Source organism: Tyto alba, unplaced genomic scaffold (assembly GCF_018691265.1).
Source record: "Tyto alba isolate M040663 unplaced genomic scaffold, T.alba_DEE_v4.0 Super-Scaffold_22, whole genome shotgun sequence".
NCBI classification, from domain to species: domain Eukaryota; kingdom Metazoa; phylum Chordata; class Aves; order Strigiformes; family Tytonidae; genus Tyto; species Tyto alba.
In genome coordinates, this window is record NW_024881296.1 from 29,677,971 (window position 1) to 29,690,993 (window position 13,023).

General features: G+C 41.1%; 1 long non-coding RNA gene across 2 annotated transcripts in view; it reads right to left on the reverse strand.

The window, feature by feature from the left end:
- Positions 1-473: 473 nt before the first annotated feature.
- The window catches only part of LOC116959180, a 72,736-nt gene continuing 60,186 nt past the window's right edge, over positions 474-13,023 (reverse strand). For both annotated transcript variants that reach the window (XR_006165606.1, XR_004405719.2), the window contains exons 2-3: positions 2,528-2,575; positions 474-1,243 (exon numbers count right to left, since the gene is read on the reverse strand). This is a non-coding gene — a long non-coding RNA (uncharacterized LOC116959180). The remainder of the gene's footprint in view (positions 1,244-2,527; positions 2,576-13,023) is intronic.

Sequence of the window (13,023 nt, forward strand, 5' to 3'; positions counted from 1 at the left end):
AGCAAAGCTTACAGCAGGAAGCTCTCCAGGCTTATAGGCACAGTGAACTGGCAGAAAAAAAGCTCTATAAAACCCGCTTGCCTTTGAGGTATACCTCTGTGTGTGAACAAGAAGGTAGACTTTCTCAGAAAGACTGTCTAGGGGATACTCTGACATGCCTCCTTCCCTATTTCTGTTGATATCCACCTTGCACTGGAAAGGGGAAATCCAGAAGCCGGACCGCGCCTGTGATGCAGATGCACCAGTGGGGTGTTTGACCAGGGCGATATTCTGCTGGGTCACTTACCAGCCAGTGCCAAGCTGCTCCTACAGCAGAGTGGCATTAAAAAACTAACTTGAGAGTAGTGCTTACTACTTCTGCAGTTGCCTTCCCCTTGTCCCTCCCTGCCTATCTCGCCTTTGCCTTAGCCTCTTCTGCAAAGAGGTGCCAGCTCTCAAGCTCAGGTAGATAGATGTACATGAGTCCTTGCAGCCTGCCTATAATGCATCCTTCCTGGCTTATTTGGAGCTGCAGAAAGATGTGCCTTTCTCTTCTTGGCATTTGCTATTACTTATGCCAAGGGCTGTTCATACAAGTCTAGGGACCAGATACATAAAAACTAGGAGAGTCACATCACAAACTGAGGTTCCTTTGTCCTGCTTCAGAAATCCAACGGAGTGATACACTGGTTCTGATTTATGTGTATATCAACAGCAAATACTCACACCATCCCCTTGGGCCTCCTCCACTTCCCCAGCCTTCTCTGTGGAGACTCTGGGCATATTAATTCCAGCTGGGCACACAAGTTCAGAGAGCCCCTGCGGAAGAGTAGTAGCGAAACAAAAGAAAGAGACACTTTCTTTTGGTGTTGTTTTATTTTGCTCCAGGAAGTGAAGAGACAGATGTCCAGACAGCAGAGACGATAGGTCACTGAGCGAGCGCTTCCTATGAGACGGGAAGCTGCAGTGCCCTTTACACGGGACTGTAGTGGCCTCCATTCCCTCTTTTGGATTTTTATTGTTGCACTGGGTACTGCGATGGCTCAAAGGCACTGCTGCAATGGGCAAGGCACCCTGCCGCGAGAGATCTTCAAACAGCTTTGTGTTTAGTGTTGGGTGCCGCCATCAATCAGAAGTCTCTGGCTGAGTTATGAAGACCTATGAGATGCCAGCCGAAGGACCTGGAGCACCGGGAGCAGGGTCACTGGGTACCAGAGGCATGTGGCTGAATCGGTGTGGATCATGAGCGGCGGTCCTACAGCACCTATACACGGAGAAGAAAGCAGCTTGCGGACACCCAGTCTACCTAAAATGTGTCTTCATCGATCTGTTCGCTAGTTTATGTCATACCTTAAATGTCTAGTAAAATTATCAGTGTAAAATGTTAAGGGGTATCTGAGGAGAGTGTAACTTATTTTTTTGAATGAAAAAAAAGTTAAAAGACATTGCAACTCTGCCTCCCAGCAGTAGTTTGTAGGATATATCCTATATTTATTACTCTTAGTGTAGTTACAGTTTACATTTCACAAATGTATGGAAGCTCCAGGCATGGACTGTAATGGTAGACCATGTACGAACACAGCAAACTTAAGTCTCCTCCAAACATTGATGAATTACAGTCTAAGGAATGTGTCTGTGAGAGAGCAAATTAATACATGGGAGAGGAAAATCTGTCTCTTGGCAGGAAATGTTTACAAATATAAACATGTACATATATTTATGCATGTATATATTCAGTTTCTACTGGTTTAGTTGAAGGAAAGCACAAGAGGGTCAGCTGGGGCTGTAATTTAGGAGTCCCAGCACTCAGGCTGGTGTACCCTGATGGCTTTCCTACTCTGTGTTGGCCAGTAATGGCCCTTTGCCATCTGTGCCTTGCCCCAGAACAGCTCTAGCTTTTAGGACTGATAGAGGGTGGCATGGCATTATATCTAGTAGTCCTTAAGAGCCTCTTTTGTTGCTGGTGTAACCATCAGTGAGGGATATCAGCCAGGGGTTTTATTCTCATGGAAGTACAAGATGGCAATCTGGCTTCATATAGCACAATTCATTTTGATTCAAGTGATGCCATCAATTGCACTATAGGGATTAATGCTGTCAATGCACAGACGTTAATACATACAATTAATACTCAGAAATCTGGAGTTAATTTTCTATACCACAATTATTAGGTTGTCTTGAGCTCAGGAACTAGATGTTACATAGTGTTTCTAATTTAGGTTTTTGAATGAACTTCCCAAGACAAAATATGCTAATATTTTAAATAAATAGAAGTGTGAAGCTAAAACATGCAAGTTAGTATAGGAAGACACCAAACTATGGAAAGACCCCAACCTCTCTTATCTTTCTGGAAAAGCAGTGAGTGTGGTGATATAACAAAAAAGGAGAGTTGAATGAAGCTCCAAGAGCCTGTAGGTTCTCAAATAGTTCCAAAAATTGAGATGTTGCAAAGCAGATAGAAGTCTGCTTTACTTCTGTGGTTTGTGCTGGAAAGTGTATAACTGTCAGTAAGAAGAAATGTGACCTAGTGAAGTGCTGCGATACTTACACACCAGCAAGAACCAACTACCAAATGGAACAGGCATGGTTTCTAGGGCTGTGGGAAAAAAATGTAAACAACACGGTGAGTTACATCTGGAAGTGTAAGTTACTGGAAATCGGTTAATTAAAGGAGTTTTGCAAGGTGATTTTATATCAGGACCCATGTATTCATTTATTTTATGACCTCTGTGATTCCAAATGTGTGAATACTTCTGAAAAAAAAAAAAATCTTGTCTTTATTCTAGTTAAGCTGAGAGTACTGTAACAGCTCATATTATTTTTCATGTAAGTTCATCCAGTTCTGGGTAAGCCCAAGGGGGCATTTCACTAAACAGTAAAAGAACATAAAATGTTGAAAATATCAGCCTAAGTTTATTTCAAGATTGAATAGAGTCACTTAAAAAAAAAAAAAAGGGGGGGGGGGAAGGAAAAAAAGTAGTTAGTAATATTTTAATATTTTAGGAATTGTTTAGAAGATGTTCCTGCTAAAAAGATTACATCTTTTAAGTTGCTAAAAGATTACAAATGGTGAAAGAATCGGGTAACTTGTGAATTAATCAGAATTCTTCAAGAGCTGTTTTCCTTAAAACAAAACAAAACAAAACAAACCACACCTCTAGTTTATTGTAATTGGAAAGGACTACAAAAATGACTAAGTCTGATTTTATCTTGCCCATAAGCACTCTGTTTCCATATCAGTTTTGCCTTTTATAGAGTTGCAAAGGAACTGGGGAAATCCAAGTGAATTATTTCACCTTCTACAAAGCAGGAAACACACTGGAAAAAAATCCTGTGACAAATGCAAGCTGTCATCCACTGTCCAGTTCCTTGTTCTCACTGCTGCACAGAGCAAAGGGGTCTCCTACAGAAAAATAAAACTTTAAAAGTTATGACCCTATCTTAAAATGACTGGGTAGATCATGCTACCTTGCCTAGTCCCTTTTGTAACCATTTACACCTGGGCCAATTATGTTTCAAGTGGTCCCTTAAGTTCACAACTGCTTTGTGTTGCCAGACTGTCACAGAGCAGCAGGAGTAGACAGATAAATTTGATTCCAGTCAGTTAGACTCAAAGGAGAGTTGGACTGAGTCCATCCACATGATGCTTGCATTTTAATTGGGGTATCTACTTCAATAAACAGTGTGCTAAATAGGTCAGATTTCAGCTCAGGTGTCCTGGCTGAAGTGTGGTCTGAATTCAGCCCCAGCTGGGGTGGGAGGGCTCCAGCACAGAGACTGGATTTTGGGTCAAACAGTTTCTACAGGAGATGAGAACTCTGCACTTTATCACAACAGTGGTGGGTCTGGTCCAAAGGTCATTGAGCCTGATGGAAGAGCTCCAGCTGAATTTAATAGCCCTGGATCAGGCTAATGTGTGTAATTTATACTTCTCTTTTTTTTTTTTTTTCCCTTAAAAATTTCAGATGTCCATTTTCCTGTATATAGCCACACCTTCCCTATTTATTATTTCTTGTTTGCATTTGACACATATTTAAGAGCCCTTCACAAACTGGACAAGAGTGAGACAGAGGCGAAGTGACCAGAGTTATTAGTCAGCTTGGTGATATTTCTCAAGTCCTAGGATGATAATAATAAATCCAATTTGTATTTATTGTTCCATTCTTCTGATCTATTGTCATCAGGCTGAAATATTTGCCTTATATTGCTAAATAAAAATATCTTTAGAAAGCTTTGCAAAAGTATGTTGGTTAGTCACTGTTTGTGAACTCTCTGAATATGAAAAATCTTAGCTTGTATTTGCTTGTATTAAAAAAGCAGAACTTTTTCTTCCAAAGGGAGTTGTACATGTTGATGAAAATGATATTTATGTGTTTCTCTTAAAATTGTTCCACTGGTTTCTTCCTCACCTAGAATGTCTCTCCTTGGACAAACCTAGAAACTTTCTGCAGCCTTTTTAATCTGTAAAAGTGCTGTTTCTAGCCCTGACAGCTGCTCCCTTGTTGATAAAATTAATCAAAGAAAATACAAAAAGCATTTTCCTTTTCACCAAAACATGATGAAGAATAGATAAAATGTTGTAATATTGAAAGGTTAGTGCTATCATGATGTATAGCAGTTAATTGTATGTAATTTATGACATATTAAACAAAAATGTCCAAAAAAAAATGATTTGGAGAAAGCACGCACATATGAATCTCAGAAAAGCTGTCTCATTGTAAAAGTCAATTATTTCCTACAGCTTAAGGAAATACATGTCCAGAAATTAGCTGTTTGCCTTGGTGCTACTCTTAGCTGTCTGTGAATGAACACATTGGCACTGTCTTACCATGATGTCTGTGAATCCATATAACATTATCCAAAGATAAGGAAAAGTGTCATATGATGAAATGGCCAGATGTAAAATTCAACAGCCTGGTACATCCTTTTCCTTAGATGCTGTGCTACTACCTAGTCACATAGCAACTCCTCACTGATCAAGGTTCACATGCAGCTCCACCATGGTGGCTTCATTGCAGTGTTTCAAGGTTTGGCTTGTTCCAGTGAAGGCTATGACTTGATTTGCCCTTTGCTTGAATGCCACGCTCCTGTGGTGCACCATTCTGCATGTGATTTTGCATGGAGGACTCCTGAGTGTGGAGGACCATGCTCATACTTTGAAGGACCTGGGAGTTTTGCTACTTTTTTTTTTTTTTTTTCCTTTAATTATTAATTAGACTCCCTGGTGTTTTGCCATGAGGTCATTTTGCTACCTTCACTTCCTCAGTTTTGGGGGATTATGTTTTGCTGAACAAGTGCAGAACCAGAGGTGTGAGACTGAAATCATGGGCAGAGACTGTCTTCATCCATGCTCTTTGAGATTATTTGAAGTGTTGGTCATAGGACACAGAAGAGCTGTAGGTAGAATACAGTAGGGTGTGGGAAAAATGGGATGGACAGGAATTAAAAGCTTTCAGATTCAGATGCTTTTTTTTTTGCCCCTTGCTAGCAATTCCTGTTTCCAACTGAACAGTGTGGCTCGGCATAGGTAAAATGGAGTGTTCTTTTAGTTACTTTGATCCCTCCTATCTCCTGAGGTCTTACCCAACCTTGTGATTAGGAGAAAAAGAGCCTTCTGTTATAAAAGGGAGTTACCCCGTATTAATAAGGAAAAAAGTAGGATTTGACAAAATAAGGGGTTTTACTTCAGTTCCTGAAACAATTCTTTCTTTGTGATGGTTGAAGATATTTGTTGCCAAGAAACTGTTTTTCTTTATGTACATAAGAAATCTTTCGGACACCAGGTAATCTGATACTTGGATAACAAAAAGTCAGATTTAGCTTTCATTAAAGCAAAGGCAGGCTTTCCTCTGACAACATGTAAAACTGAGGCAAAAGTACCACTCTTTGCACAATTCTCTCCATCTCTGAATGAAATCAGAGGGCTTTTCTAACATAGGGAACTGATTTTGTGGTGAAAGAACTCATCCTAAGTGATGAGTTTTCCTTTTAAGCTGATTTCCTCAAACAGGTGTAAGAGACATCAGGATTTTGACAATCTTCTGTCCTTATCTTTTTATATGTACTTTTTGGTTAGTTTGAAAAAAAAAAATGGTTGCAATGGGAAGCAATTTCTAATTACATTTAACATTTGTGGCAGTTTAATGGACAGTACAGTCTCTTATAGCATTCTTGTTTAAGTGCCACTAAGTGAATACACATGGGTACTCCTTTCACAGGGAGAAGTGCAGTCATCCATCAACAGTTGTTCAATGAGGAGGGAATAGAGCCTTTTTTTGAGTGAAGCTGTTTAATTTTTAAACTTTTTTTTCCCAATCAAATGAAAACACATTTCAAAATCTATGTCTGTTTTCTTGTTATTCCCACTGGCAGGCTTAGCACTGAATAATTCAGCAGACTGAGTAGCCTATGCCAAGTATAACCCAAAATCCCCAGACTTACAAAACTCAAGTTTCTCACTTTAAGCAATAGATTTAATAAATTATGTATTTTCCCTTCTAATATGCATTTTCCAATGGATTGCAAATAGCTGAGACACTGTCCCCTGTTACTATTAATTTTCATATTAAAGGAAGAAAAAAAGCTGAGTATGGTATAAATATTCCCCTAACCAAAAGCCTGACTGTTTGGTTGTTGTTTTTTTTCATTGAATCTAACCCTGAGAAAATGTAGCCATACAGAAGAAATTTTCTGACTTCCTGTAATCTGCACTAGTTACTATTGCATGAAGAAAACAAGAGGTAAACATCTAATTAAATGTATAATCATCTCTTTGTGTAATTTGCCAAAGATATAATTTATTCTAAATTTACTGGGAAAAGTACAGGCGAAGGAATAATCAGCACAGCCTGGTAATTAGGTATGTGTCCTCTGGCACGTGGCCTGGCATATTTTAGACCAAAAGTGGATCTGAACTGTGCATTTTTGATGCAGATCTTGACTGACTGTGAACTCTCCAAAACTCAAGGTGTTTGGCTTAGGGTGCTGGCAGAGCCCAGCGGAAAGGGTACAGCTGTGCCCTGCATCCCGGTCAGATTCCTACATCTGTCAACACTCATGGGATTTTGAATTGAATTTTAGCCTTATCATGCTCTCACTGATACATATCACAGAAAGCAATTAAGATGCTGAAAAATCTAAGTGATTGTGAAGCTTCAGGGCTTGTTAAAACTGCTTGTAACCCTCCTCCGGAGAAGTAAATATGCGGAAAAAAAAAAAAACATAAAGAGCTACTATGACCTCTTCTGACCTCTCATTCTTTGCCTCTGAAAGAGAAAAGTGAAGAAATGTAAAAGTGCCTGTGTTAGTAACAGGCACACATCCTTGTAGGTGGATCAATTAATTTCCATTAGCGTCACAAGTGGAAGCAGAGCAGTGATCTAATCTATAGAGGATTTTATCAAACAGCTTGCCTTAGTCTCCTCCACTAAGCCTTCTGCTTTAGTCCTTTGCCAAATTAACCTTGAAGGTATAACATGACTTCCTAGATCCTACCCACTGTCTGCAAAGGAGTTGTTTTTCATTTTTAAATGCTGTAGCAGTGGGAGTCAAGGACAGCAACTTTTTGACATCATTAAGTAAATAACACATTATTCTTCCTTAAAATAATTTTCAGATAAGCAAGGATCTGATCGTTATGCTGGATGCTTTCTGGCTGTATCCACTGAATGAATAGAAATTACAATATCTGGCTTCACATTCCTGTAGTCAGTCTACAAGAGACAGATTCTGTCACTCATTCTGAGCATTACTTACCCATAGGATGCAGCAAGATACTGCCAAGGCAAAATACTACACTGCGTGTGCACCCAAATCTCCATGATGAGAAATGATCTCCAGTAACATTACCAGGATCAGTTGTACAGAAGACACTTTTTGAAGGGACAGGAGATCATCATCTTGCCAAGTGAGAGCAAAGGTTTTGGAATCTGTCTCTTGAGGGAATGTGATTGGAAAGGTGCCTTTAGCAAAGGCAATAAAAGAAATCTAGAAACAGTAGAAACAAGAGAAGCAGTTGGAAGTTCTCTAATGAGGAAACATTCTCGAGGAAGACCAAGAGCAAAGCCTGTGTTACATCAACTATTTGACAGATTGGCTGGATGTGGCATCTGGAAACATGTTGTAGGAATTTGCACTAAAGCTTTAATTTTCCATGAAAGGCATTTTTATGTCAGACAGAACTCTCAGAACTAACAATTGCAACTTTGTCCCATCTAAAGAAAATGAAAAGAAAATTCTTCATTGTCCTTTGTCTTTATTTATAACTTTCAGGTACATTTGAGAAACACTTTATGTGGCAATGGGAAATAAGTGGCCACTTATCTTTTCTGAGAAGAGCCACTTGAGTTGACTCAGATGATCCAGTCCTGTGGAGTTTAATGAAATACGAAAGAAATTTTTCCATCCAACACAACCATTATAATTTGCTGCTTGTTTGGAAATACCTGCTATCTTTCTTAAGCCAGCTTCGTAGCATCATAAGACCTGTGCTCTCTAGAGAAATATAATTTTTAAGAGCATATAAACTGAAAACCAAAAGGCTGTCTGAACCCCATTTTGAAGGAAGAAACTATGCCTGGATTAACAAACATTTTAATGCCCTCAAGGCAGGCAATATTCAGAGATGGACAATAGAAGAAGAAATAGTGAAAAAGGGGATCAGAAAGCTAAGGATCAGAAGCTACCAAGGTTTTCCTGCCTGCATACAGTGACATGGGTCTCCATTACATGTGTCTGCCTTCCTCTGCATTCTTTGTCAATTGTTCAAGCTCAAATGACTACTGAACCAAGTGCCCATCTCCTTCCAGAAGAGCTGGCTGGTTCACAGCTATGTGGGTGCTGCTCTGAGCAGAGCCTCCCCTCCTGGGCCCCTGATGCAGGTCACTCTACCTGGGCAGGGCAAGGTGCCTGTGCCTGTGAGGCTTCTGAACTCTGATCAGAAATGTGATCTGCTGCTCCTTTTTATCAACATGTGATTTTTCTTGCTTTCAGAACAAGTTAGGAGACAAAACCAAGTCTTCTCCAGGATGCTCTACAGTTCAGTTAGAGTATTAAATACAAATATCAGTTAATATACTCGGTGCACTGAGCAATATAAGAAAAGTGAAATCGTATTAGAGTATAAATAAAACCATATGCATCCTCATCTCTGAAGAGCTTTTTAGTGGATTTCTCTGGCTAGGCTTTGCAATTAAATAGAGCTCTTTCAACTAAGAAAACAAACTACAGCTAAAGAATCCACTGCAACTGAGTCAGTACTAATTACTTGATCATAAATGGTTAAAAGGGAAACAGACAAGGTGAAAAGGGGAAGAAAGTTAAACAGAGAACATGCTGCTCAGCTGGTTTTCTTCTTTGGATATCTTCAGAGCCATACAAAACCCTCCAGGAAACTGCTGGCACTTGGAGCAGGAGCCTCTGTGTTATAATACAACCACTTACTTGAATGGATGCCTTTCAAATTCAGACAGCAGCCCAGCTAATGAACAGAGACAACTATATACAATTAGCTCTCAGGACTTGGTGCATGTTGCTATGAAGTCTGAATGTGTAGGCACAGATGGGCTGCACTCACATTTGGATTTCCCCAAGGAGAGTATTTGAGGTGAGCTTTAAAACCCTTCCCACTAACTCTCTGCTGCTACTCAGCTGAGCACCAGGAGCCAACATGCATCTGCCCCCCAGGCAGCACTGCAACTTCTTTCCAGCAGCTCCAGAGCCAGTGAGGAAACTGCAGCAGTGAGGAAAGCCTTTGTCTTCCCACGGCCCCAGGACGTGAGCCAGGTTGCACACCTTGATCTACAGGGTCCATCATGGATGCATAGTCCCACTGTGAAGAGGCAGTTCCCTCCTGTCTCCCCTTTCTGGGAGATGTGCCTGCTGTTGGAGCTGCCTGTGCCCCAGCAGTCATGCTGGGAAACAGGCACTGTGACAGGGCTGCAAGTGTCCAAGTGGACAGGCAAACGGGTGAGGACCGCAGGGCTTCCCTGAGGCAATGAAAGCCTCAACCTGAGTGCCCGTCATCAGCCCCTGGCTACCACAGCTCACAGAGACTGGAAATCTGAGGATGTGGAAGAAGCTAGAGAGTGTAAAACAGGGTAATAAAAGTAATAACTGAGCATTAGTTAATATATGAATATATAAATTACTAGTCAGAGAAAGATGTGCAAATAATTTAAATCCTATGGAAAGAAAAAAGTAAAAATTATAATTTGACTTTCTCAGCTCCACAGCTTGAGGGGAGCAAGGCAAGATGGGGCAAGGTGAAGAACTGTGGAGAAAGGGGATGGAGAGGCCTCAACCTATATGAGCACCATGTAGCATGAAAACTGCCCCAGAAAATACAGGGTCTCCTGCCAGAAGGAAATAAATTTTAAACTCACAAACAAGTTGAAAGAAATAACTATAAAGGCAGAGGAGGGCAGTAAAAAAGAAAAGGTCCAGCAGGAGGAAACTGGGAGGAGGCAGGCAAAGGGGGCATGTTCCCAAGTCGTGGGAGAAGGAGCAGTGTGCCCATCAGATGTGGGAAGCAGCACATGCACGGGGCACGGATACTGCAAAGGAAGGAACGGCTCCCCAGGCCAAGCGCTGGAGATGGGAGTGGGCATGTTGACAGGCAGCTGAAGAGGAGCCAGTGCTTATTTTCCCTGTTAAGACTACTGCGACATTGTCTGTTACGCTCCGATTTCCTTTTTGAATGTTTGCATCTGTTTGGTTTTATTCCTCCTTTGTGCCAAGTGTATAGTGACATTTTACATAATGCTGTTCTCCACTGGGAAAACACCAGAGAAGAGTCTTGCACAGAGCCCGGGCTCAGCCCTGCCACATCCAGAGGGGCTGGCATCTGACTCCCACTGAATCTGGAACTCCTTCAGACCAGGAGAGTCACTTTTCTCAACAAAAGCAGAATGTCAGGTTTCACAGTGTGGTGGGAACTGTGACCCAGATGTTTCAGAAGTTACTTGAAACTTTTAGGCATTTCATAAAACACCCGGATAAAAACCAAGCTAGAAGACTAGTCAGATCTGTGAATGCCTGTTACTTTTACTCATTCCACTAACTGGAAGACTGAAAAATGACTGCAAAATTACTGGAAATTGTAGTAATTTTTCAAAATTACTGATTTCACTTGCAACTCATCCAGATGTGCTGAGAATAGGAAACTGCATAGGGACCATTTCTGCAACAGTGAGTTGTACGAAACGTAACTTGTCGATGCAGTCTCTCCTCTTACACAGTGAATTAGACTGAAATAATAGCTGAAAACAACTAAAAGGCAGACAGCACATCAGTGCCTTCTTTCTCAGCTTAGACTACCTCTAAATTTGACTTCACACTTTGAAGGATTTTTTTTCCTATGCTAGGTCTGCTATGAAGTAGTAATCTGTGGCAGCAGTGTCTTGAAACTTAATGTTCTGTCGAACCTGAGAAGGTTGAGAGCAGCCAAAAACTGGGGGGAGGGAAGAAATGGGGGAAGAGGATGTCTCTGACGTGAGGCATTCTGCTTCAGCAGATGTAAAAGTACAAGATACCAAATAACTCTTTATACTGTAGCTTGTGAGGAAGAAGAAAAGCACACTCTCAGCTGGCTTTCTGCTCACTGAGGGAGCACAAGAGGAAGGGGTTGTGTGTCCCTTGTGCTTTCTGCATCCATTTTCTCAGCCCCATTCCAACACCCTCCTGCCTGCAGCCCTCCTGGCTCATCAGTTAGGCGAGATAAAAACTTTATGTTGCAGAAGGCCATGTCCTTTTGCAACACGCAGAAGCTTGTCTGCTGTTCACCAGAGCCAGACAGATGGCTTTGTGTCATGAACTTGCTTGTTATTGCAATGGGTAAAAAATAATGCCAAGAAATTCTAAGAACATGATTGAAGAACAGACTTAGTGTTCAAGTATGTATTATTAAAGGAAGTACTTAAGTAAATATTCAAGCAAACCTGAGAACTCCTGTTCACCTCCTGTCAAATCCTGAAAGTACCTAAACTCCCTGACAGGCTCATTAGTCTGGTTTTCTAAGAAAATAAATTCATGAGATTGCATTGTCTGTCTGCATCCTCATGATAGCTTTTGAACCCTTGGGCCAATTCACATCATGCTTAGAAGATGTCTGGAGTCTCAAAAATAATTCTGTTCGTATTGGTTTCACGAAAAGTTGAAGGCAGTGCAACAACCAAGTCCAACTGGAAGCCAGAAGCAAGGGGTTTAGGCATCCAAAACATCTGCAGTGATTTGGCAGTTAAAACCACATTATGTGGGAATCCCACCTCTACATTGTAATCTCTGCTCAGCTAAATCCCACCATGTATATTCTTCCCCCACATCCTCTGGTGATGATTCAGCTTGCCAAATACTTCCCAAAGTATATCCTGCACACTAACAGATGAATGAACTCCTTCCCAAGACAGTTGTGGCTAACTCTTTCTTCAAAAAATATGGGCAAATAAGGACCAGTGCCCTGGCCCATGCCTACTTTTATTGACATTAGTTTAGTATCACCACATTTGCCCAGCAAGTGATAGACCAGCAGGGATGCGTTTTAGGAAGTGGGTTGGTTTTCAGCCTTTCCTATTAGTTGGTTCTAGGTAGCAGTTCATGGAGCAAATCTCAATGAAACTAAGAAACTCCTAAGAGACTCCTGGAAACTCCTCTGCTGACTGCCTTGAACACCATTTTGGAGCAGTCATTTGTCCCCCTGTACTGCCCAGCAAATCTGGGAGCCTAACACTGAACTCTGTACTGCAATATGACACTGTCCTGTACAGATGCAACCTGTACCAATTATTGGTGGCAGCCCTCAGCTGCTGTATGAATTGTCTTAGTGTCTGTAATATTTTATCTTTGAGGGGTCCCCCAGCACTGGCAGAGACCAAGAGTGATGCTGCAGACAGATAGCTAGGTGAAATAATGTAAAGTTGGAGTAACTAAGAGAGAATCAGAAGGCAACATCTCAGCTGGTGAACACTGCTAAAGTCCCACTGATTCTTTAATAGAGCTTTGATAGGCTTAATGTCAGCTGAAAAGACGGTCCCATTTCTTGGTGATATA